The following is a 26003-nucleotide window of genomic DNA, read 5'->3' as shown; positions in this document are numbered from 1 at the left end:
TTTATTTATTTGGGGGGGGGCACCAAACTACTGCTTTCCCCCGGGTAACGAAAATTGTAGTTTCGGCCCTGCAGTCTGGCAATGACTTCATATTGAACATGCTAACTACCAGTCACCTGCAGGAGAGGCACTCCCAATGGGAAATTATCCTCCCTCTGGGACTGCCAGACCAGGCTGAGATTAGCAGAGAGCGTGCTTCCAGTAGTAAGACACTCCCTGCCTGATCGTCAGCCCTAGTCAGCTTCTATGGACTGCATGTGTAGTGAAGCTGCCATTTGTGTGCATGCACTGATCCTGGTGCCTGCTAGATCCATTGCGCAGGTGCTGGGACCCATCTGTCTCCTCCCCTCCTCCTCTCAGGGCATAGTAGCGGCAACCCCATATGCAAGCAGGTAGGAGCTGCTGCCTGTTTTCATATACAGATGTAGCTGTGTTCATCATTGCCATAATGTATATTCATCGAGGTAGCAATTTGCTGCACCCAGCTAAGACTATTCGCCCCTGTGACTAGGCAATGTAATGTCTATGGGCCATGGGTGTGTATCAGTCCCGGTGCTACCCGCTCAGCAAAGGGATGCAGTGCAGGTATGCGCCAGGCAGGAGAGACTCTCTACCTGCTCTGCATCCCCACTGCTGCGCCTGGGCCCCCTGCTGCTACCGGCTGCTGTGCCTGTCACTGCATGACAGGCAGTGGCACCAGCAGCTGAAAGCCTCCTCTCCTCTCCCCCTCCCCTTCTGTGACAGTGACTGATCAGATGGAGGGGGCGGAGCTACATGGACAGAGGGGGTAGAGCTAAATGGGCAGAGGGGGTCGGTGTTACACGGGACCATCAGACTGCAGTGCCACAGAGGAGGACATGCTGCTCCAGATCCTGCCAGCCAGGGAGAGTAAGTAAGAAAGTCTGTGTGTGTGTGTGTGTGTGTGTGTGTGTGTGTGTGTGTGTGTGTGTGTGTCTGTGTGTGTGTGTATGTGTATATGTATGTATGTGTATTTATGTATGTGTATGTTTGCGGGGGAGGGGGATGATTTGAATAAACTGCACTTCTGTGGGCGTTACATGTAAGCTGCGCTACTACTGGGGCGTTACTACTGGGGCATTACGTGTAAACTGCGCTACTACTGGGGCCTTATGTGTAAGCTGCGCTACTACTGGGGCATTACGTGTAAGCTGCGCTACTACTGGGGCATTACATTAAGCTGCGCTACTACTGTGGCGTTATGTGTAAATTGTGCTACTACTGGGTTTATTATGTGTAAGCGGAACTACTACTGGGGTCATTATGTGTAAGAGGCGATACTACTGGGGTCGTTATGTGTAAGCGGCGCTACTACTGTGGCGTTATGTGTATGCTGTGCTACAACTGCGGTGTTAGGTGTAAGCAGCACCACTACTGGGGGCATTTTAAATGGGTGTACAATTGTGTGGCCATGCCCCTTCCTTGTGAGACCACATCCCTTTTTTGATGAACGCTGTCCATTTGTAAAGTATGGGAGGGCGCAAATTTATAGTTGGTGTGAATAACATGTGCACATGCATAAACATCATGGAAAACTAGTTGCAGGTGCCTGGTTTCAAACACATTTTGCTTTTCAGGTACAGTGTTACCTGCTGCATGAGCCTCCAAAATCTGTGCCTCTCTGCGAAGTACCTAAGTGCCACTGAATTAGAAATACCAGAATATATAGATTCTATGATAAGGTGTATGCCTGGACTTGCTGGTATCACATGAAAAGATGTGAGCATCATGAAAGGACTGCCACTATATATATATACACAGCTCAAAAAAATAAAGGGAACACTAAAATAACACATCCTAGATCTGAATGAATGAAATATTCTTATTAATTACTTTGTTCTTTACATAGTTGAATGTGCTGACAACAAATTCACACAAAAATTATCAATGGAAATCAAATTTATTAACCCATGGAGGTCTGGATTTGGAGTCACCCTCAAAATTAAAGTGGAAAAACACACTACAGGCTGATCCAACTTTGATGTAATGTCCTTAAAACAAGTCAAAATGAGGCTCAGTAGTGTGTGTGGCCTCCACGTGCATGTATGACCTCCCTACAGTGCCTGGGCATGCTCCTGATGAGGTGGCGGATGGTCTCATGAGGGATCTCCTCCCAGACTTGGACTAAAGCATCCGCCAACTCCTGGACAATCTGTGGTGGCGTTTGTGGATGGAGCGAGACATGATGTCCCAGATGTGCTCAATTGGATTCAGGTCTGGGGAACAGGCGGGCCAGTCCATAGCATCAATGCCTTCGTCTTGCAGGAACTGTTGACACACTCCAGCCACATGAGGTCTAGCACTGTCTTGCATTAGGAGGAACCCAGGGCCAACCGCACCAGCATATGGTCTCACAAGGGGTCTGAGGATCTCATCTCGGTACCTAATGGCAGTCAGGCTACCTCTGGCGAGCACATGGAGGGCTGTGCGGCCCCCCAAAGAAATGCCACCCCACACCATTACTGACCCACTGCCAAACCGGTCATGCTGGAGGTTGTTGTAGGCAGCAGAACGTTCTCCTTGGCGTCTCCAGACTCTGTCACGTCTGTCACATGTGCTCAGTGAGAACCTGCTTTCATCTGTGAAGAGCACAGGGCACCAGTGGCGAATTTGCTAATCTTGGTGTTCTCTGGCAAATGCCAAACGTCCTGCACGGTGTTGGGCTGTAAGCACAACCCTCACCTGTGGACGTCGGGCCCTCATACCACCCTCATGGAGTCTGTTTCTGATCGTCTGAGTAGACACATGCACATTTGTGGCTTGCTGGAGGTCATTTTGCAGGGCTCTGGCAGTGCTCCTCCTGTTCCTCCTTGCACAAAGGCATAGATAGCGGTCCTGCTGCTGGGTTGTTGCCCTCCTACGGCCTCCTCCACATCTCCTGATGTACTGGCCTGTGTCCTGGTAGCGCCTCCATGCTCTGGACACTACGCTGACAGACACAGCAAACCTTCTTGCCACAGCTCGCATTGATCCTGGATGAGCTGCACTACCTGAGCCACTTTTGTGGGTTGTAGACTCCGTCTCATGCTACCACTAGAGTGAAAGCACTGCCAGCTTTCAAAAGTGACCAAAACATCAGCCAGAAAGCATAGGAGCTGAGAAGTGGTCTGTGGTCACCACCTGCAGAACAACTCCTTTATTGGGGGTGTCTTGCTAATTGCCTATAATTCCCACCTGTTGTCTATTCCATTTGCACAACAGCATGTGAAATTGATTGTCAATCGGTGTTGCTTCCTAAGTGGACAGTTTGATTTTACAGAAGTGTGATTGACTTGGAGTTACATTGTGTTGTTTAAGTGTTCCCTTTATTATTTTGAGCAGTGTATATATATATGTATATATATATATATATATATATATGCATAATGGATAACTACAAATACTTACACATTAATAAAGACAGGAAACATTAAAATCGATAGGCAAATAAACGGATGTGGAAGCTTGCCTCTTCTCAGGTAACTTGCATTTTTCAGCCAGAATGCCATCCTAATATGGTGACATTTTTCCTCTCAAAACTGAGCTTTCCACAAGTCTATAAATAGCAAGCCAGCTCCTGATCTAAGGAGTGGATATGCAATATAGGTAAGAAGAGTGAGAATTGCTAGAGAAATCATAGATTCCTCTGTGGTGACACCCTTTATGAATAAGACGAGGCAAAAAAAAACCCTTATGATTGTGGCTCATTATTCATAAAGGGTTTTCTATGCTCCATGAATAGACACCAAGATGTAATTTTTAAAGTGCACCCATTGTGTTCTACAAAACCGCTTGGATTTGCACCAGTATGCCTGTATGGTTGGCCTAGCACATGCACTTGCTCTTGAGAGAAAATTGAGCCTTGTGCAAAGAGGCAGCAACATTTTCAGAGGTTTACTGTGCAAAAGGGTCAATTTACAGAAAATACAGAAATAAAAGTTGCGCAAACAATTTTAGGTTCACAGCCAGGGCCATCTTAACAGCAATGTAGGCCCCTGGTCAAAGCAATGCAATTGGTACCCTATCCATCCTCCAGCGGTGGGGGTGCTATCCACAGTGACTGTGATGCCCCGTGGGTAGTAGGGGGTGTTCTTCTATCTTCTGCTCAACATTTCTGCTAATTACTCCTTTACTGCACAGGTGGGGAGATTTAGGGAGATGGGGTGGGAGACTGAACACTAAACTGTAGAAGGGGGTCATTTGAGCTGAATGAAGGGGCCTTGGCACATGACTTTCAGGGTGTTAAGTGTTGTTTAATTTGTGGAGGAGTGGTGGACAGTGGAGTGTGCTAAATATTCATAATTGTACAGTGGGTGGGCAGCTTGCTTGACTGCAGATATACAGTATCTCGTTCATAAGGGTGGATGTCTCAGCTTTTAATAGTATAAAAACTAGAGAGTCTTGAGGATTGGGGATCAGTAGCCAGAGTAATCCAGTGATGAAAATATAAAACCGCATCCCAAGTGTGTGGAGCAGGGACTGACTGTTGGAAGGCAGATATCACCTATTCTGGGCATGGTAGAGGTCAGCTGCCAGTGTCTACCGAAAGAGGAGAGTTTCAGATTTTAGAAGACACCCTCAGAAAAATTCCAAGTCAAATAGAACCTTAACCTGGAATGAGCAATTAGCAGGCTCAGACTGGGACTGCTGCCTTAAAATTGGCCATTAGAATTGTGGGGCCCTTGGGCAAATGCCCATTATGTTCAATGGAAAAGACAGCCCCATTTATAGCAGGTGCTAAAAATTGAGGGGTTACAGTATCTACAAAATAGACACACAGAAAACTCCTTCAGCATTCCACTGTGGACCTGTAAAAAAAAGCTGTAATTCTAATGCTACATAGAATGCAGCAGTTTTTTTCTTATACCTCTTTCACAGTAGAACAAAAGTGCCGGGTTTTTGATGTGAACCCGCATCAACCTGAGATTTTTGTGTGTATGAATGCAAACTACACTGCTCTTTACCAGAGTCGAGGCTGAGACTCAGGAATTTGCCAGCTGCTACTGTAATTCCTGGCTCTGATGTCTGAAAGGGATATATCCATTGGCGTTTCTATAATGGGTGCAATGGGTGCGGTGCACACGGGCGCCTGGGTCCAGGGGGGCCCACACCGCACCCATTTTAATACTTACCTTTCCGGAGTCGAGCGCCGGGAGCTGCAATCGCGGTGGAAATCGCCACCAAAATGGCCGCCGCACATGCGCGGTAGCCAAATTGGTCTCCAGATCATGGCGGGTGCCGTGTTTCCGGAGACCTGCGCATGTGCAGTAGACTCTGGCACATTGCCGGAGTCTACAGTGCCATGCAGAGGAGGGGGTAACATGCAGAGTAACATGCCATTATGCTCCTGCTAATACAGTGGACCTAACTTTGAGCAATGAGTGTTCCTATGTGTTCCCCGGAAAATGGTGTGTATGTCCTTAAAGTTTCACTTACAGGTCTTCAGCAGCAAAGGGGAAGCACTGGCACAGCGGTAGTTAAGTGTGGACCTTGGTCCCTGTCACATGGTTCGGATGCTGACAGTTGATTGTACAAGGCAGGCGGGGAGCAGAAGAGCCTTTCTGGAAGAAAGAAGAGTTGGCTGGAAGGACTGGAGGTGCTGGATGAATGCTAAGCGAGAAGCAGACCAGTAGCTGATAACTGGTGCCAACTGCAGAGTGACAGTTACGAAGTGCTGCCAGGATGACAAGTGCCAGGTGAGCAAGTGTGAGACATCGTAGCTCGAGACCAGACACTGGCAGTCCTAGTGAAAGGCGTGGATGCTGCGGCCATCTTGTTACAGAGCGGTAATGTAGTAATTGTTATTGTTAATGTGTTTTTCATCACTCTCCACATTACCACATTATAGATTGTAATTGTGATTCTAAACTGCCAATATCTGTGATTCAGTTGATTGTCTTTTGCATTTTTGAATGATCCATAGTGATGTGAACTGTAGCCAATTGTCTTATTTAATGCCACAATTAACCAATCATCATCATCAATCCAGAGTTCATTGTGGCTCAATAAAAAGACATCCTGTTGGAATTGCTGACTCACTTCTGTTTCATATTAATCTATCCTACCTCTCTGAACACTGTACTACAGAAAAAGGTACGAGGAGAAACATTGAAGGGGAAAGGTCTGTCACATAGCCACCCAACACCTGTGATACCTCTCTCAACCACTTAGGCATACCTGCCAACCCTGGGGTGTAACACCTGTACTGGATCACATGCAGTATTCATGTTCTGGAGGATTTCTTGTGTATTTCTGTCTTTTCTAGATAAACCCATATTGTCTTTGTCACAAGATTTATTATTCCATTAAACAGGCATTTATAAATATATAGCTATAATTGATATAATAATAATTGATGAAGATGTGTTGTAAAGATATTACAATATACTACTCTAAAAACACACGTGCAAAAAACAAACATTATTTTTTTCACCTGCCCTGCAATTCTCATTATACCTTCTATTTGATGTGCGTGTTAATTGTTTTCACAGCGTATTTGTGTGAAGTGGTTTGTTTTTTTTGGTCCATTTTGAACATAGTAGATATTTTAGACTTAAAAACGACTCCTTTCCTAACACCTACACAGGCAGCCAACACATTTGCTTAATATTTTCATCTCACATGTAAATAGGACAAATCTAAGTTAATAGCCAGGATGGTAGGGTGTCTAGGTAGCTGGCAGCCAGTATGATTACTCCTAGATATTTTCTTTAGTAAGAACTGCAGTGGGACTATAATTCTCTTTATTTCCCTTATCATTTTCTTTCTTCTTACTGTTGCTAATAGGTCGTAAATGCATGTAAAATAAACACTATTTTCCAACAAGATCATAGCTTTTGGTCAGATGCATATTTTACTGTCAATCGGGCTTCTTTTCTCCTCTAGTTTTACCATTTCTTCCCAGTACTATCTGTGTAACTCATTGTACAGCATGTAATTATTAGACATAGTTCAAGAGTATTTGCTGTCTTGCTTTCTCATTTTTTTTATTATTATTTTTGAAAATAGGTTCCAAAATATAACAGTATGACCAGAGGCACCGAGAGTGGGTGCATCATGTGCAAAGTACCCAGACCCTGGCCTGTATGGTGCCTGGCCCTGCCAAGAAGGTATAGCCATGCCTCCCAAGTTGTTGTAGTCACATCCCCTCCTGGTGCACTTAATCATGACGGGGCGTGACCACGCTCTCTGCATGCCGCAGCAATGCATCCCTAAATACCATGTGCTTACATTTTTCATGGTGCCTCTGAGTAGGACAATAACATTAACTGTCATTAAAATGTTCTGTTTAATGCAGAGGATCTCAAACGTGGCCCTCAAGGCACCCCAATGGTCCAGGTTTTAAGTTTATCCATGCTTGGCCACATGTGACTTAATTAGCACCACAGTCAATTTGATTTAATCATCTGTGCTGAGCCATGAATATACCTAGATCATGGACCGCTGGGGTGTCTTGAGGACCAAGTTTGAGATTTTTTTGATCTAATGCATATAAATTTGAAATCTTTTACCCATACAATACTTTTCCACGGAAAGATAAACATAGCTCTTCTGTCTGTTTTCTCAATACATTACTTAGCCCAAGGGGGTATAGTAAACCACTTTATGACTTTACATGGTCATCCAATAATGAAGGTGACACAAGATAATACAAAACATTTCAGGTAAGTACAAAGTTTAGATGTTTCCTGCATGCAATTAAAACAAAATAAAGGGATTCTTAAATATTTTTGAATAGAACTATAATTATATTCGGTACCTTCAGCACAAAAAAAAAAAATATGTTATCTTGCTTTCCAGATCATTAAGAAAACATTAAAAATAGCATGCTGGTCCAAATTACAATCTCTGGGGAACCTCTCATGGCATAAAACAACTGGAGCTTGTGCCACTTGCTAATACATGAACACAAGCATTATATAGCATTTATATTAGAATTAGCCGCTTGGCTGCATGTTGATGCTTGGTTGCAAGAACATAATGAAACTTAAGTTGGGAGGAGCACAAAGGAGAGATGAAGTCTACATGAAGGCATGTTTTAGTGCCTGCAGAATATCTATATATTACATTGTAAGTATACAGTAAGTCAGAAATAGATATTGTAATTTTACTGCTCCAAACATAATAAACATACAATAATTACATTGCAATGTGCTTGTACCACGATGGTCTTGCGACAACGTTTGCAGTGAGGATTTATTTGCAAAGTGATTGCAAGTCAGTGACCGTTTGTGGGATGTAATAAGGGAGCGGTGACTCAAATGCAGACATGTTGTGGCCTTTTTGGGGTTATGTCACAGCTTGTGACTGTGATCCTATATGCATTTACAAAAGCTCCATTGTGTCTTACTTCCAGCGGCCATGCTGTATGACTGTAGGGTTGTTCAGAAGGTCATTGTTTGATCGATGTGTATCCAGTGGTTGCATCTTTACTTGCAAGCAGTGGTTCAGAGATGCCCTGCCAGTGGGTGTCTCAATATGAATCCCGCCAGCTGCAGCATTTGCATATCTTCGCACAACCAGTGCGGCAGTGAGGAGGAGACGTAATTTTTTAAATTATTATATATTTTTTTTAGATCAGAAACAACCACTGCAAATATCCATACTGATGATGATACGTGGCGGCCTCAGGCAACCCCAGCTGATATATCTAGTGACAAGCATTTCTGCTAGTTTCTGCAGGGCTGCATTTGACCACATTTGTGATAACATAGCTTGCCCTTACTGTCCTCAGGTGGTGTGAGAATGTTCCTTTCCTATATCATTCTGCTTTTCCTGCTATAAGAACATCTATGTTCAACACAAGGATGTATTTGCCTGAGTTTGCCTTCTTACAGTGCAGTGTGAAATTCTACAAAATATGTTGTGTTAACTGGTGTACAACTTTCTCTGTTTTCGCCCCTTTGGGTTTAATCTGTTAGAAAACACCTGTTTCCTGACATGTCAACCTACTGCAGAAGATCAAAGCAGAATGTGGTGGGCTTACTTAGCTAAGTATAAACATTCCAGTTATTTCATGCACATTATTGAGCTCAGAGTATTTACTTATTCTTTATGGCATGAGAGAAGACAATAGACAAGAGGCAGCTTTGAAAAAAAAGGAGACACTGCAGAGTTCATTAAGAACTGCCAAAGGATGACAATTAGCGAAGTGTGAATGAATAGTTTTCTAAAAAGCTAAGGAGTAACACCTTGTAGATACTGATTTAGTTCAAGTGTGATCAGTTAGAACTTGAAGTGATCATCATAAGTGCATAGTGTAGAATAGTCTGGAAAAGATGGATGATTACATTAAGACGATGGGCTAAATGTAAAAACCTGCGTGCTACTGGAGGTGCGGGACTTTGTGCAAGACTGCCCGTATTTTTCAAGCGCCAATCATTTACAATGCAAAACCAGCTCATAGACTATTTAATTTAGCCCCATATGTAGACTAGTCTGGTATAGTGTAGTGTTATGCACAGTAACTCTTTTATGTTGAGCTACTGTGCTTTTCATTTTTAACATATAGCAAATAGCAAGTGTGGGTTTTGTAACCAGTATACAATGCGTATCCTTTGTAAACCAGTCCGGTGAGTGGGAACTGGACAGATGCTCATGGTGTTACATCTCAGTATTCTGCACTGTGGGAATAAGTCATGTTTGCCCACAATGGCTGATATTCACACAACGGAGTGATTATCTGCAAACTGCGTATGTGCTGCGATCGCAATGCGCATACACAAGGGTGCCACTGTGATCTCGCTCACACTAAGAAATTTGTGGCAGAGTGACAGGAAGTGGCCGTTTGGATGTGATAATGAGGAGTTAAGGAGCGCGGTTGGGAAAATGCAGGAGCTGCAAGGAAAACTCTGTAAAAATGCAGATTCTGTTTTGTAATCCGTGTGGAAATCGCAAATCCATATTCTCCACAGAATCAAAGGATTAGCGCACATTAACCTAGTGATTACAGAGAGGGGAAAAGGCTATTAATAGTACTAGTACTGCAGGCCCAAAGGTAATAGTTATCATCGTAGTTTTTGGGGCATGTATCTTCTAATGGCTATATGACAGGTACAGTATGTGCAAATACATGGCGTCTAAGTCGCTACTGCTGTGGCCAGTCTGTGTAGCCATAGACCAACCCATAGCTTAGATGTTCTTCCTAATTGCGTATAGTTCACTAATGTGTATGCAGTTGTGAGAGCTTCCAATGAGTCCGGTGGGGGCAATGGCAAAACTTGTGAGTGGTGGGCCCAGATACAAGAAATATAATTTGGGTCCCCCTCCTCCACCCCAACCCAAGTTCATAATATGCTACATGGCAGTGGGTGACAGGGAGAGGCAGAGGGTGACAGTGTAATGCAAGGAGAGGCAGATGGTGACATCTGAAAGCAATGGATGGCAGAGGGAGATAGTGGGAGGCAGAGGGTGACAGGGAGAGACAGTGGGTGAGAGGGGTACAAGCACAATGTCCTGCAAAAACAGGGGGCATGTACCTTGGTGGGGGCAGGAACACAGTGGCCTCTGCCCTATCTGCGACAAGGACCCCTACCCCTTATGCTTTGTTCAGTTTGGCACTTGGTCAAGCAGTTCTGACAGTGCCAGTTACACCGGATGTGAGCTGCCTTTAATTCACAGACAGAAGTGAATCAGAAAAATGTGCAGCTGTCTGTTAATTAGAGGCAGTATGTGGCTGTGATCAGCAGTGCTGATACAGTAGGTGGCAGGACTCCTCTATCAGTCCGGAACACACAAGGTCAGTCCTGCCTACCTAAGATAAGGGGCAGGTCCCTCAGACAGTGGGACCCATCCTGCTCTCTACACTGAGCCATTCATCCGAAATTATTCAAAATGGTCTGTGGGGGCACCAGGGATAACTCATTGCTTATCTGCCAGCAGTGGGGCCCTTAGTCCTCAGGGCCCCTGGTGCAATGCACCTGCTGCATCAATAGTAGTTCCGCCTCTGGGTGGGTGTCTCTTTTCATTCCTGGGTGGCAGCTTCACTTGCTAACATTAGCAGCACCGTAGCCTGCCTACAATTGCATTTGTGTACAAACATGAATTAGGCACTATGCTTGTAGTTCTAAAATAAATCTGTTCACAGTATAGCTAAGAAAGCCTCTATACAACATACATCTATTTTTGGGGGGAAAGAATTGCAAAAATGGAAAATGCAAAAATGGATACAAGTTGAGTCTCCCAAATCCGAAACCGATATCCGAAATATTCTGAAATACAATTTATTTTAGCGTGACTGATGGTTCAATGTACACATGCAATGCTTTGTTTCATGCACAAAATTATTCAAAATGTTGAATATTATTAGCTTCAGGGTATGTGTATAAGGTGTATATGAAATGCATTTTGTGTTTAGGCTTAGATCCAATTTTTAAGATATCTCATTATGGTATGCAAATACAAATGTGTCCACTTACATCAAGCTTCCCTGCACGTTAAACAGCCCTTCTAGTCATGCCATGCTGTGGCATGACTCCGTAGTGCTGAGCATCTTCACATGTAACTTTTTCCATTAAAATGCATATTATCGGCAAAACTATGTGAATAAGATGCACAAGCAGCTTATGATGATTAAAATATGTGGCATGCCTATATTCTGTGAGCGACCATGGCTGTATCTACATATGAAATGGTATTTTCTTGGAAAACACTGTAACGTAGCATTTTGTATGCAGTACAGCCGCAGACGCACAGAGAATATAGGCATGCCACATATCATAGATGGAGGTTTCCCATAACATGTTCTAAAATGCCACTGTACAATGGTAGCAGAGTTTGTTTTTGCTGCGTCCAGCACACAAAAAACCTTCTCTACTGGCATAGTTGCCATTTTGCTTACATGATGCAAAGGCTGCTCACACAATGCTGATGTGACTAACAGCTGCAGTCATTAAAACGTTCATCCCAGGTGTGATTTTTTTCTTGTTCCTCCACTTCCTGTGAGTATAAACGATCTGAAACAACGCATCACAGCAGCTGATGCGAGTGCGGACGAGGACATAGGGCCTAATTCAGACCTGATCGTAGCAGCAAATTTGTTAGCAGATGGGCAAAACCATGGGGGTCATTCCGAGTTGATCGTAGGTGTGCTAAATTTAGCACAGCTACGATCAAACTCAGACATGTGGGGGGACACCCAGCACCGGGCTAGCCCGCCCCGCATGTCAGTGCCGCCCCCCCCCCCCCCGCACAAATACAAAAGCATCGCACAGCGGTGATGCCTTTGTATTTGAGGAGTAACTCCCGGCCAGCGCAGCTCCTGTGGCTGGCCGGGAGTTACTCGTCGCTCCCGCTGGCCTCAGCGGCTGCGTGACACGTCACACAGCTGCCGCGGCCAGCCCCCCCAATAGTCCGGCCGGACTGCTCCCCCTCCCGCCCAGCGACTGTTATGCGCACCGACGACTGACATGCGCCGGCGCCAGTGCATGCGCAGTTCCGACCCGATCGCTGTGCTGCGACAAACTGCAGCGAGCGATCGGGTCGGAATGACCCCCCATGTGCACTGCGGGGGAGGAGGGGTGGTGGCAGATATAACGTGCAGAGAGAGTTAGATTTGGGTGGGTTATATTGTTTCTGTGCAGGGTAAATACTGGCTGCTTTATTTTGACACTGCAATTTAGACTTCAGTTTGAACACACCCCACCCAAATCTAACTCACTCTGCACATGTTATCTCTGCCCCCCCTGCAGTGCACATGATTTTGCCCATCTGCTAACAAATTTGCTGCTACGATCAGGTCTGAATTAGGCCCATACTCCAGTGTATATGGAATAAACTGGATTATTGTATTGATATCTGTCATTTGACAAAACGTTCACACATAGCACATTTTTAACTTAGGCCACCATTTATCAAGCCTTGGAGAGGGACAAATAGCACAGTGATAAAGGTCCTCATTCCAAGTTGTTCGCTCGCTAGCTGCTTTTAGCAGTCGTGCAAACGCTAAGATGCCACCCTCTGGGAGTGTATCTTAGCTTAGCAGAAGTGCGAACGAAAGGATCGCAGCGCTGCTACAAAAAAATAGTGCAGTTTCAGAGTAGCTGCAGACCTACTCCTACCTTGCGATCACTTCAGACTATTTAGTTCCTGTTTTGACGTCACAAACGCCCTGCGTCCAGCCAGCCACTCCCCCGTTTCCCCAGCCACTCCTGCGTTTTTATCTGGTACACCTGCGTTTTTACACAGACTCCCCGAAAACGATCAGTTACCACCCAGAAACACCCACTTCCTGTCAATTACTCAACGATCAGCAGTGCGACTGAAAAGCGTCGCTCGAGCTTGTGTAAAACTGCATCGGCTTATGTGAAAGTACGTTGCGCAGGCGCAGTGTGCACCATACGCATGCGCAGAAGTGTCGATTTTTAGCCTTATCGCTGCGCTGCGAACAACGGCAGCTAGCGATCAACTCGGAATGACCCCCAAAGTACCAACCAATCAGCTCCTAACTGCCATGTCACATTCTGTGTTTAAAAAATTATTGTTTAGGAGCTGATTGGCTGGCAATTTATCTCCGTGCTATTTATAACTCTTCAATGCTTGATCAATGGGGGCCTTAGTTAAAAAGCTTACAGACATATACTACATATCCATGTAAGTATTTTGACTATATCAATAATCCTTTGGATTATATAAAATGTTAAAGGTGTTGTTTTCTTTTATAGTAACCCTCTAAACCCTAGAATCTAGATATAAAATGTTTCTAATATTTACCTTAAAACTTGCTAAAACACCAGACCACATTATTGAACATCTATTCCAAACATATCATAAGTGGGAGGAAGTACTGGATTAGTAAATTAAATGTAATAATAGCCAAAACTAATGGGGTATAATTCAACATTAGTAGAACTTAAATCATGGCCAGTTCTACCATTACGCAAACGTAAGTAGTCACAGTGGGCACCAATTTTTAAAGGACACTTAAACAATTGAGTGAGGTACATAAAGTCATTCATGCAATATTTTCAATGTTTCTGTGGTGCCCAGCATGGAGTGGAATCAACCAAAAACTCTTCACCTATGAAGCTGTTGGTTGCCGCTCCTCAATATCAGTGATATATTGGTAAGTCATAGCTAAGTGCTACACTCCCAGCTGGAGGAGCAGAGAATGATGCCACCACCTGTGGGAGTACACATATGGCATCCACAGAGCCAGAGCTGGTCCTTACTTAAAGGTCATGTGTTTCACAACCAAACCCTTACCTATCAGCTACACTCCAGTATCAGTACAGAAACACCCAGGACTCAACATGCCATGGTCTGTTCCTTATGGGCTTTCTTGCAATAGAAAGTGCATTTGTTCTTGCCTGTACCACATTTTTCTACATATACCCTCAGAAAAACCCATCACATACAGATGAGTAAGGTGACAACTAAGTATGCAAGGTCTGAAAATCCAACTGAAGGAACATAATTGCTGCCAGCAGAGTTGTCTAAATAGAAGGCACAAAGACATCTGTAGTACTAACAAGGCAGACTTGGAGTTATATATCCTAACGAATGGCAGAAAAGATGGCTATACAGGTATGTAGACAGTAATGTAGCATACACATTCCCATGATTATGCATTCACCATTATATAGAATAACATGAGGTGCACTCATGCAGGGGGGGATTGGTATGGAAAACCAGCCCAGGAAATGTATGGAAGTAGCCCTAATGGGGGTGTGGTCTTATTAAGGGGTGGCGTCTATTGATGGGGACGGGATCCCTCCTTATAGGGCCAGATTGTACACAATTGCTGCCTTCCTTGTGTACTTTGCTGAAGTTGTGTCTGAGACCAGGGGCAGATTGGGAACTAAAAGTGGCCCTGTAAAATTTTCTAGAAGTGGCCCGACATGGGCAGCACAAGAGGTATAACACACCGTGTAGCCATGGCAGCATCACTGGATGGCAGAGTTGCTGTACTGCAAGATAGAATAACAGAATGAATAGGGACAATGCAGTGTACTGAGTGCAGTGGCCTGCTGTAATGTGGGTGTTGGGGCCACATGACAACACACAAAACAGGCCCTCAGACACGTCAGCCTACCAGGCCAATCCACCCCTGCACTCATGTGCCTGGATAGCAATATACCTTATAAACTACAATCTGTTTTTTTTTTTTTAATCTAATCTCAGATTGTTCAAAGGCATTCCAATTACTCAGTATTCATTTGTCATAGTCACTATTGTCATTGTGGCTGCGCCAGCACCTGAAATTCAAAATTAACTTTTTCCACAAGACATTATGCTGGCACATGCAGATTTGTTGATGTACTTTTGTTATGTACAATGCGGCTGATGCCTGTTTGTTGAGCATATCTTGTGTGTTCTGGAAGTGTGCATTCTCCAGAACTGAGTGTACATAAGTATGGGTATTGTAGATCCATATTCTTTTTAGTTGCATTTATACTTACTGTAAGAATGAAGATGTGTAATGGGGAAAAGCTCAACGAGAGTGTGTTGACACAACTTCAGGCTCTGTAAGTGAAACCATGAATGTTTCAAGGTGTATCTTTTGCACCTAGTATAGGGTAGATGCAAGTGCACACTAATGAAGATGACTAGTAGCAAACACAGAACTGGGTGTCAATTTTTCTGTGCAAAATATGCATGATTTACTTTCAGCTCTGCATCAGGGCCTATATCAGAATTTATAAGAAATTCCAAAAGAAGACTAGGCACCATGGAGTTTTCTTTATTGAGATTGTTAATGAAAATGTCTGACTGTCAGTATTCTCTTTGGTCTCAGACTATAAGCATAGACAATGCTGATGAGCAGTCCAGGAAAGGATTTCAGTTTAATGTTACTGTAATCTGTTCAGACACAAAGCACACAGATTTCCACCACAGAGCATGTTAATTTGGTTTCATGTGGATGCTAATGACTTTATGATCACATTATACTGCTTAATTGTCATATGCTAAAAAGAAATATCATTTCTCCCTCAGGAGATTTGACAGAGAGAAAATATGACCATGCCTAGTAAACTTAAGAGGATTTTATTGTGATTTTGTACTGATGAGGCGTAAAATAATGAAGGAACACAGAAATGAAACCACAAATTACCATGAAAACATACTGTAGAGTGCATAATAGTGATAATTACCCACTGCTCTGTGACTGTATGATACACACATTTGGAAGATCATGCTGGAGAATAGACACCCATAAGGAAAGTGCATAAATGTACATGATGTTGTTCGGGCGCAACTCAGTTGGACAACATTACCATTTATACCTGTCATATGTTAGGCACACAAGTCACACTTGTCTACACTCCTGGAATGGCCAGGATGCTCCCAATATTTGGGTGGCACTCCCAGCTGCCTGGAAGAGTGGACAAATTTCCCAGAGCTAGCCGTTCCCAGCCATCCACTTAACGAGTGAAGGTGGGTGGTCCAGGTGGCCCCCCAGCTGAGCCGGCAGCCAAGAAGTCGGCAAGTATGACACAAGTGTGTATAGTTATACTCTACAATAAGATAGTACTAAATGCTAAAACATTAGCAGTTACCCTATTTGTACATATAGTAATATACACATTTACAATCTAAAATTTAATTCAAACAAAAATGCTAAATTATTTTTACATTACATACAAATATCTTATTTCCGCTTTAAAAATCAAATAAGAATATTATTTTGTGCCAAAGTGTAAAATTAATATATTAAAGAAGTAATAGTTACTTGCTGTTTGAGTTGTAGTTACAGTACCCTTACTTGGCCTATGCTTGCCAGCCCCTTCCTCTGCAGCTCCACTTCTTAATCTCTTGAGTGTAATATGTACAACAATCTGGATATGGAATGTGTACTGTACCTAAATATACATATTATTCAGATAAAACAGACATGCAGATGTAGCCACACTCATCATATCCTCGGCATGGTTGTACAGGCAAGCGTGCTGCGCTGTGCCACTGGTGCGATTTAGTATACTGAGCTGCGACTAGGTACACTATGGGCATATGCACGCGTCATGGTCACAGGCGCACTAGCTGTACCAGCTTTGCCGTGGGTAAGACTCTCTGTGGCAAAGCTAACATTGGCTACATCTGTACATCCAACACTATATTACCCCCAATTTCTAGGATTTCTGCATACAATTCTTTCTTTTATAATTTTATTGTCATCCATATTGTTTTTCTACATATGTCCATGCTTTGGGTGTACTTCAAAACCGCCATATCGACAATGATCAATGTCAGTTTGCAGTATAAAACACCCAGTGGCAAACGCAGGATTTCTAGAGTGGGGTTTCCAAATGCAATCCACAATCTCTACTCAGTGGAAAATTAGCACCAGTGCAAGAGTCTGGGGGAGCGGTAGAAGAACCGACATTACAGTACACATTGGTCTTTTTATACACTGGATACTGTCTGGAATATAGTACTAATATTTAGCACTATAGATGGTCTATAGTATAGGCTGTATCAAACATATTTTAATAATATAAATTAGTGATGTGCACCGGAAATTTTTCGGGCTTTGTGTTTTGGTTTTGGATTCGGTTCCACGGCCGTGTTTTGGATTCAGACGTGTTTTGGCAAAACCTCCCTGAAAAAAATTTGTCGGATTCGGGTGTGTTTTGGATTCGGGTGTCTTTTTACAAAAACCCCTCAAAAACAGCTTAAATCATAGAATTTGGCGGTCATTTTGATCCCATAGTATTATTAACCTAAATAACCATAATTTCCACTCATTTCCAGTCTATTCTGAACACCTCACACCTCACAATATTATTTTTAGTGCTAAAATTTGCACCGAGGTCGCTGGATGGCTAAGCTAAGCGACCCAAGTGGCCGACACAAACACCTGGCCCATCTAGGAGTGGCATTGCAGTGTCAGACAGGATGGCAGATTTAAAAAATAGTCCCCAAACAGCACGATGCAAAGAAAAACAGAGGTGCAATGAGGTAGCTGTGTGACTAAGCTAAGCGACCCAAGTGGCCGACACAAACACCTGGCCCATCTAGGAGTGGCACTGCAGTGTCAGACAGGATGGCAGATTTAAAAAATAGTCCCCAAACAGCACATGATGCAAAGAAAAAAAGAGGCGCAATGAGGTAGCTGTGTGACTAAGCTAAGCGACCCAAGTGGCCGACACAAACACCTGGCCCATCTAGGAGTGGCACTGCAGTGTCAGACAGGATGGCAGATAGATTTAAAAAATAGTCCCAAACAGCACATGATGCAAAGAAAAAAAGAGGTGCAATGAGGAAGCAGTGTGGCTAAGCTAAGCAACCCAAGTGGCCGACACAAACACCTAGCCCATCTAGGAGTGGCACTGCAGTTTTCTAGCGAGAGGATGAGTGCTTCCATCCTCATGTGAATCTGAACCACTAGCCATGAACATAGGCCAGGGCCTCAGCCGTTCCTTGCCACTCCGTGTCGTAAATGGATTATTGGCAAGTTTACGCTTCTCATCAGATGCTTTTAATTTAGATTTTTGGGTCATTTTACTGAACTTTTGTAGTATACTTGACACAGAGGTAGAGCAATGGACGACTGTACCGTACTGCTATATATATACTGGTGGTCACAGCAACATTCTGCACTGTCCCCTCCTACTATATACTGCGCACAACTAAAATGCAGCACAGGTATGGATGCATAGTATACTTGACGACACAGAGGTAGAGCAGTGGACTACTGTACCGTACTGCTATATATATACTGGTGGTCACAGCAACATTCTGCACTGTCCTCCTACTATATACTGCGCACAACTAAAATGTAGCACAGGTATGGATGCATAGTATACTTGACGACACAGAGGTAGAGCAGTGGACTAGTGTACCGTACTGCTATATATATACTGGTGGTCACAGCAACATTCTGCACTGTCCCCTCCTACTATATACTGCGCACAACTAAAATGCAGCACAGGTATGGATGCATAGTATACTTGACGACACAGAGATAGAGCAGTGGACTACTGTACCGTACTGCTATATATATACTGGTGGTCACAGCAACATTCTGCACTGTCCTCCTACTATATACTACAATGCAGCACAGATATGGAGCGTTCTTCAGGCAGAGAACGTAGATATTTTCAGCACACTGAGCACAGATATTTGCAAGCACACTGAGCACAGATATTTGCAGCACACTGAGCAGATATTTGCAGCACACTGAACACAGAAACTGAGAGAACGCAGCCACGTCCTCTCGCTATCATCTCCATAGCACGAGTGAAAATGGCGGTGACGCGCAGCTCCTTATATAGAATACAAATCTCGCGAGAATCCGACAGCAGGATGATGACGTTCGGGCGCGCTCGGGTTGACCGAGCAAGGCGGGAAGATTCGAGTCTGCCTCGAAACCGTGTAAAATGGGTGAAGTTCAGGGGGGTTCGGATCCTGAGGAACCGAACCCGCTCATCACTAATATAAATAAGTGGTCAGGAAAAGGTTAAGAAAAGGTTAAACATACAATAATAAATAAATAAATACACAAATATAATAGAACCAGTACTGCACTTTCTAAGCACACTTTCTCCCACTTCATGGTAAGGCTCCTGTTTCTTCTACCTGGAAGCTACTCTCTGGTCCAGTGCAATGACTGAGGACTCAGATCCACACACACAGCAAACTTGGTAGAAGAAGCTGCTATCACTGGGCATGTGCATCAGCTCTGCTCTGCCCCTTACACTGCATGCTGTAGCAGCGGCTCTCAGATTGCTATTGTCATAATTTGAACCACTTTCCAAATGGAGGGGGGTTTCTGGGCAACCAGAAACCCACCCTGCGTTTGCCTATGACACCAGCATTTACTATGCATCTGTTTTTACTGTCATTTGATAAGCAACATTGTTACCCGCTGGATACCTCTACAGCAGATCTTATGGCAAAGCCGTCGTCAATCTGTTGAGGAGGTGAAACTATGATCTGTGCAGGTTTTAGTGTACACTGTAATGAAATGGTTAAAAATTAAAAAAAAGTCCCCAAGATTTCTGTTGCCGGCCCTGATCGTATGTCACCTTTTTAAGACAGTTTTAATTTTTTTACTAAATCACTCTTATTAGTAATACAGAATACACTATCCAATCAGTAATTGATAAATAGGCCAGTTTTAGGAATGGTATGTAATATTCAAGTGACGCATTTAAATTAACCAAGGTAATCACTTTACTTATTTTGCATCTATTATCAAACTCCATTCTGAAATCTGTTCTTTTAGGATTTTGTTTCAAATTAAATATACAGTAATTAAACAACAAGATTTATTTAATTTTAAACCTACATAGTTTGGATTATACAGTATTTAATGGTTTTATCTTTTGAGCCTTATTTAGTATCGTTTATCAGTAGAAAACAGGGTTACTGTATCATGTATTGGTTTCAAGCTCCTAAAATATGCTCATTCCATAAAAATTGCCTTTGTTTAGATGCTACCACAGCCAGTATTACGGCGCAATAAGCACTGTGAGCTGAAGATTGCAGTTAGGAAAATGGGACTGGCCTAGGAAAACTGAGTATGTAAAAAAGGTTTGACTGCAGCAAAGTCAGTTAATGTTATTTCATTTATAGGATTAGTCTGCTTTGTGTACTTTTCTAGCATTGCATACCTAATATTATCTAAAGTAGTCTCTTCTCTCCATAGGGAAGGATTGTATGTAGGTCTCTGTCTATATCTGCCCCCTACTGCCGGGCATACTTGCCTACCCTCCCGGAATGGCCGGGAGGCTCCCGAAAATTGGGTGACCCTCCCGGCCCCCCGGAAAGGTGGGCAAGCCTCCCGCTTTCCCCCTCGGCCGCCCAAAGCAGAGAACAAGCGGGCGGCCCGAGGGGGTCCGATGACGCGATTCGCGCTGAATCGCGTCATCGTAGCTCCGCCCCCGCTATGCAGCGGCTCGTTTCTCAGCACAGCACAGTCTTTCCCATAGATCCGAGGAGCGGCGCCGGCAGCCGGAGATGGAGGTCAGCAGCGGTCGGGAATCAGGAGCGGGGATGGTGAGTATTAATTAATTTATTTTTATTTTATTTATTTTTTTGTAAGTGGCACAACTCTACTGGGGTCACAAATGGGGGCAAAACTCTACAGGGGGCATAATTGACCACGCCCCTTTATGAAGCCACGCCTCTATTTTCGCCCGGGGTGCCACAAGGGCTAGAACTGTCCCTGACCCCTTCCCCTGAAGAAGAGATTATTCAGCATAAGGTACCTAAACAGGTCTATTTACTGATATATATTGTTAGCATAAATGGAGCTTTGACCCAATGGCCCCTGCATGACCCCTCCCACCCAATGCTAAGTGCACAGTGGCATTCAGTGTTTCCACAAGCCATGACAAGAGCAAGTGCATAGTGATACAATTAAATGGATTTGTTCTTTCTACTGCAGTCAACAGGGATGGATTGGGCCACCGGGGTGCCATGCTAGTTTCCGGTGAACCGGTCCCATAGACAGCTCAGTCGGGCCAGCTCACACTGCTGGGCTGGCGGCAGGGTTGAGGCTAGATCCAAGTGGCCAAAGGGACCTTTTCCGTCAGGGGGAAAAGCCACGACATAAGGGGGAGGAGCTACGCCAGCGGGACAGTTGCTCTAGTATCCACGCCACCAACTATTACCTTTAGTAATTAGGTGGCGAGCGAAGCGAGCCACCGTGCCCGAAGCGTGGCGAGCGAAGCGAGCCCGCAAGGGTACTTTTCGGGTTCCTTGTTCGGCCATAGCTCCTCCCCCTGGTGATGGGTCTCCTCCCCTAGGTACGTCAGAAGGTCCCTTCTCCCACTCCGATATAGAATCAACCCTGGCGGCAGCTGCACACTTCCGGGTGCCACTAGCCGGAAACGGTAGAGGCTGCAGTGTAGGTCCTGTGGTTGCTAGGAGGCAGTCGGGGACTCAGCAGGGGGTGGAGCTACACGGGCTCAGCAGGGGGCGTGGCTACACGGGCTCAGCAGGGGGCGGGGCTACACAGGCTCTGGCTCAGCATTGCAGCCGCTGTTAGAGGGAGGGGAGAAGTCCCTGAAGTGGCTGCAGAGTCGGGGACAGGACCAGCCAGTGACACTGCTCCATGTTAAGGTACTGTAACCTGTATACAATGCCATGAATACACAGGCTGGCCCCTCCCACCAGGCTCAGAGCAGCTCAGCCCATCCCTGTAGGTAATTTGGGGGGTGTGATGTATGTGCTGGGGGTAATATGAGGAGAGGGGGGCCTTTGTGTAATGGGGGGCTGTGTGTAATACAGTGTGCTCTGGGGGTCATTCAGACCCGATCGCACGCTAGCTTTTTTTGCAGTGGTGCAATCAGATCTGAACTGTGCATGCACCGCAATGCGCAGGTGGTGACGGGCATCGCCGGGCAGCGACGGATTTTACGAAGAAAGCGATCGCACCGGCGATCGCAAGAAGATTGACAGGAAGAGGCCATTTGTGGGTGGCAACTGACCGTTTTTAAGGAGTGTCCGGGAGAACGCGGGCGTGCCCAGCCGTTCGGAAGGAGGGTCTCTGGCGTCAGCATCGATCGTCGCAGCGAGTGAGTAAGTCCTGGGCTGTGCAGAGACTGCACAAACTTTTGTTTGTGCAGTTCTCTGCACATCCGTTCGCACCCCGCACAGCGATTACCTCCTTCTCCTGTAGGCGATGATTACCTGGTCGCAGCAGTGCAAAAAACGCCTGCTTTCGACCAGGTCTGAATTAGGCCCTATATGTACTGGGGGTAATATGGGGAGAGAGGGCTTGTGTGTAATGCTGTGTGCTGTAGGTACTGGGTGTAATATGGGAGGGTGGGGCGCTGTGTATAATCCAGTGTGATGTGTTTACTGGAGGTAATCTGGGGGAGGGGGGACCTGTGTGTAATGAAGAGTGATATGGTGCTGTGTGTGTACTGGGGTAATATGAGGAGGGAACCTGTGTAATATAGATGTACTGGGGGTAATATGGGGGGGGTGTAATGCAGTGTGCAATATGTACTTGGGGGTAATATGGGGAGGGGGGACCTGTGTGTAATGCTGTGTGCTGTATGTACTGGGGGTAATACGGCGGTGGGACGCTGTGTATAATCCAGTGTGATGTGTGTACTGGGGGTAACATGGGGGAGGGGGACCTGTGTGTAATGCTGTGTGATATGGTGCGGTGGTCCCCTCATTGGCTGGCCATCACCCCCTATGCAGGCCTCTGCCGCCAGCTGCCGCAGAAGCATTTAAAAAATGGCCACCGTCTGAGCTGCTGCGGCCTGCATAGGGGGTGGTGACGGCCAGCCAATGAGGGGCAACAAGCAACATTGCTGACGGCTCTGCAGGTGAGAGATGCTGCTGCAGCATATGGGTTAATAGGGAGCGGGGGGGAGGCAGTGACAGGCCACTACTGTGTGGCACAGTGGCAGTGCTGCTAAATGTTCATGGGATGTTACTACTGTTTGTGCAATATACTATAAAAGGCATTATTACTACTGTGTGCGCAATTTAGTCTAGTCCCTTACCCTAACCATCCCCACCCACAGCCTAACCCCCCTTCCCGCAGCATAACCCTCCCCCGGCAGCCTAACCCTAACCTCCCCCTGCATCCTAACCCTGACCCTTCCCGGAGCCTAACCCTAACCCTCACCCTGCAACGTCAGATAAAATGCCTGTCAGTCTGATAGGCATTTTATCTGCCTGTGCAGCGGTGGATTGGCAGTGTGTATGACGTGCTCTGCCTGGGGCAATGTGTATAATGTGCTTTACCGGGTGCAATGTGCATAATGTGCTTTACCTGGTGTAATGTGTATAACGTGCTCTACCTGGCGCAAAGTGTATAACGTGCTCTATTTGGTGCAATGTGTATAATGTGCTTTACCTGGTGCAATGTGTATAACGTGCTCTGCCTGGCGCAAAGTGTATAATGTGCTTTACCTGGTGCAATGTGTATAATGTGCTCTGCCTGGCACAATGTGTATATCGTGCTCTAGCTAGCGCAAAGTGTAGGCATGCTCTATCTGGCGCAATATGTATAACATGCTGTACCGGGCGCAGTGTGTATAGGAGGTTCTACCTTGTGCAGTGTGTATAAGCGGCACTACTGTGTGGTGTAATGTGAATTGGCACTATTATGTGGCCATGCCCCTTCCCCACAGAGCCATGCCCCTAAAATTTTAGTTTCCATCCCTGCATTTAGTTCCCAGTTTCCATCCCTGCATTTAGTCAGGCCTTCTGAGCAGTAATCCCACCCAGTTGACAGACTCCACCCCCTCAACAGACCCCTCCCCCCGCCCTATTAGAGCTGCTTCTATTAATTTCCCAGACTGGTTTTTGATCCCAATCCGCCCCTGGCAGTCAAAATGGGGTTTCCAGTGTCTGTAGACGTAAATAAAATAGAGTTGTTACAGGAAGATACATGGAGGAAGAATTCACTGTCACCCCCTCTGCATCTGCAGTGATACTGCTACTGTTTCTCTTTCAGTGACTAGAAATTTCCATATGTAGTCTCTGTACTGTAATTGCCACCTTGCATCAGAGAGCGGTAAACAGTTTCACAGCAGCTCATGGTATTATTATAGGAAAGGTGTGCGCTGTTCTTATGAGTGGCTGTGGAATGTCCGTCCATGCAGATGTATGTGAGGACAGCACACACAGGATTTCTTACGGGGGTTTCTAAATATTAACATTTGGAGGGGGTGTGTTCAACACAATCAGAGGACAAGACTAGCACTTCAGGGGGATGCAGTTAAAATGCTGGCAGTCAGGATCCCGGCGTTCAGGATACTGATGTTTAAATCCCAACAGCAGTAATCCCCACATACCAGGGCTATTTCCACTCCTGGGTGTCCATGACACCCATAGAGTGGGAATAGATCCTGTGGCAAGCGCAGTGAGCCACTGAACCTGCAGTGCGGCGAGCGCAGCGAGCCCACAAGGGGACTCTTAGCACTAGTCCCGCTGCCGGCATTCTGGATATTGACAGCCAGCAATCCTGACCGCCAGGATAACATATGTAACCCATTCCAGCCATCTCCATTCTCCTTTGTATTGCCACATGCGCCCATGTGTACAGGGCCGGCGCCACCACTAGGCAGCTTTAGGCAGCTGCCTATGGGCGCCGGCCACTTGAGGGCGGCAGCTCACGCTGCCGATGAACCCTTCTCCATCCTCTTCTTTAAGAGGAATATTACAGGCATTAGCGGGCCGAGGAGCGGAAGACAGTTGCTATAGCAACTGTAACAATATCCGACAGCACACTGCTTACGCTATGTGAATAAAGTATTAGAGCCACTGCCGATGGGTTACACTGACACTGTCCGTGCAGCCGGCTGATAACAGATGGGCGGCCGCGTCATCCCTTTAGCACGGGCAGTGTCAGTGTAACCCATCGACAGCGGCTCTAATACTCTATGCACAAAGAGGAAGCAGCGTGCTGCCGGATATTGTTACAGTTGCTGTAGCAACTGTCTTCCGCTCCTCGCCTTGTTAATGCCCATCATACTCCCGCCCTGGCTGCACCATGAGGAGAAACTGCCACGAACTCACCCAGGACATTACACCCGCCCCGTGAATTGTAAGAGCTCCATTTAATATATAAAGGGTCAGGGTGGAAGGGGGGAAATACTTAGGGAGTGGGGGAATCATTCAATCTATATAGTAAAGGGCGAGGGTTAGGGTGTATATTTAAATATATAAAAGGTAGAGGTGATGGGTTGCAGGAAGGGGGAAAGGAATGACACATATATGTGTGTATATATATATATATATATATATATATATATACACACATATATACACATGCACATATATATATATATATATATATATATATAATAAACTAGGTAACGGCCCGTGAAAATGACGGAACATCGTAACCGTAATGTCAGAGCTGGTGACTGTGTGCGCCCAAATGGAGCAACACTTGAACTACTCGATCGGGCACCATATAGTCACTGCCAGCACACAAAACACTTGAATTCCCCCCATACAGATGAGGAGCAGCATTAGTGTTTAATTACATAGTGGGTGTATGTATATATATATATATATATTTAGTGGTCGAAGTGGGCTGGTATGCGGCGGCATGGCATACCGGCACTTCTCCACAGACCCGGAAGTTTTTT

At 45.2% G+C, this 26003-nt stretch overlaps 1 protein-coding gene across 2 annotated transcripts in view; it reads left to right on the top strand.

Moving 5' to 3' along the window:
• The window catches only part of GALNT9 (polypeptide N-acetylgalactosaminyltransferase 9), a 384878-nt gene that overhangs the window by 12219 nt on the left and 346656 nt on the right, over positions 1 to 26003 (top strand). Inside the window, exon 1 of one of the 2 annotated variants that reach the window (XM_063964679.1) lies at positions 25340 to 25453. The exons of the other annotated variant lie outside the window; for it this stretch is intronic. The gene's annotated coding sequence lies outside the window, so the exon portion shown is untranslated. Of the gene's footprint in view, positions 1 to 25339; positions 25454 to 26003 lie in introns of those variants that run through there. 2 annotated transcript variants of the gene reach the window in all.

This window comes from Pseudophryne corroboree, chromosome 1, assembly GCF_028390025.1.
Source record: "Pseudophryne corroboree isolate aPseCor3 chromosome 1, aPseCor3.hap2, whole genome shotgun sequence".
NCBI lineage: Eukaryota > Metazoa > Chordata > Amphibia > Anura > Myobatrachidae > Pseudophryne > Pseudophryne corroboree.
Note: the sequence above shows the minus strand (reverse complement) of the source record. Positions and strands in the feature narration are given on the sequence as shown.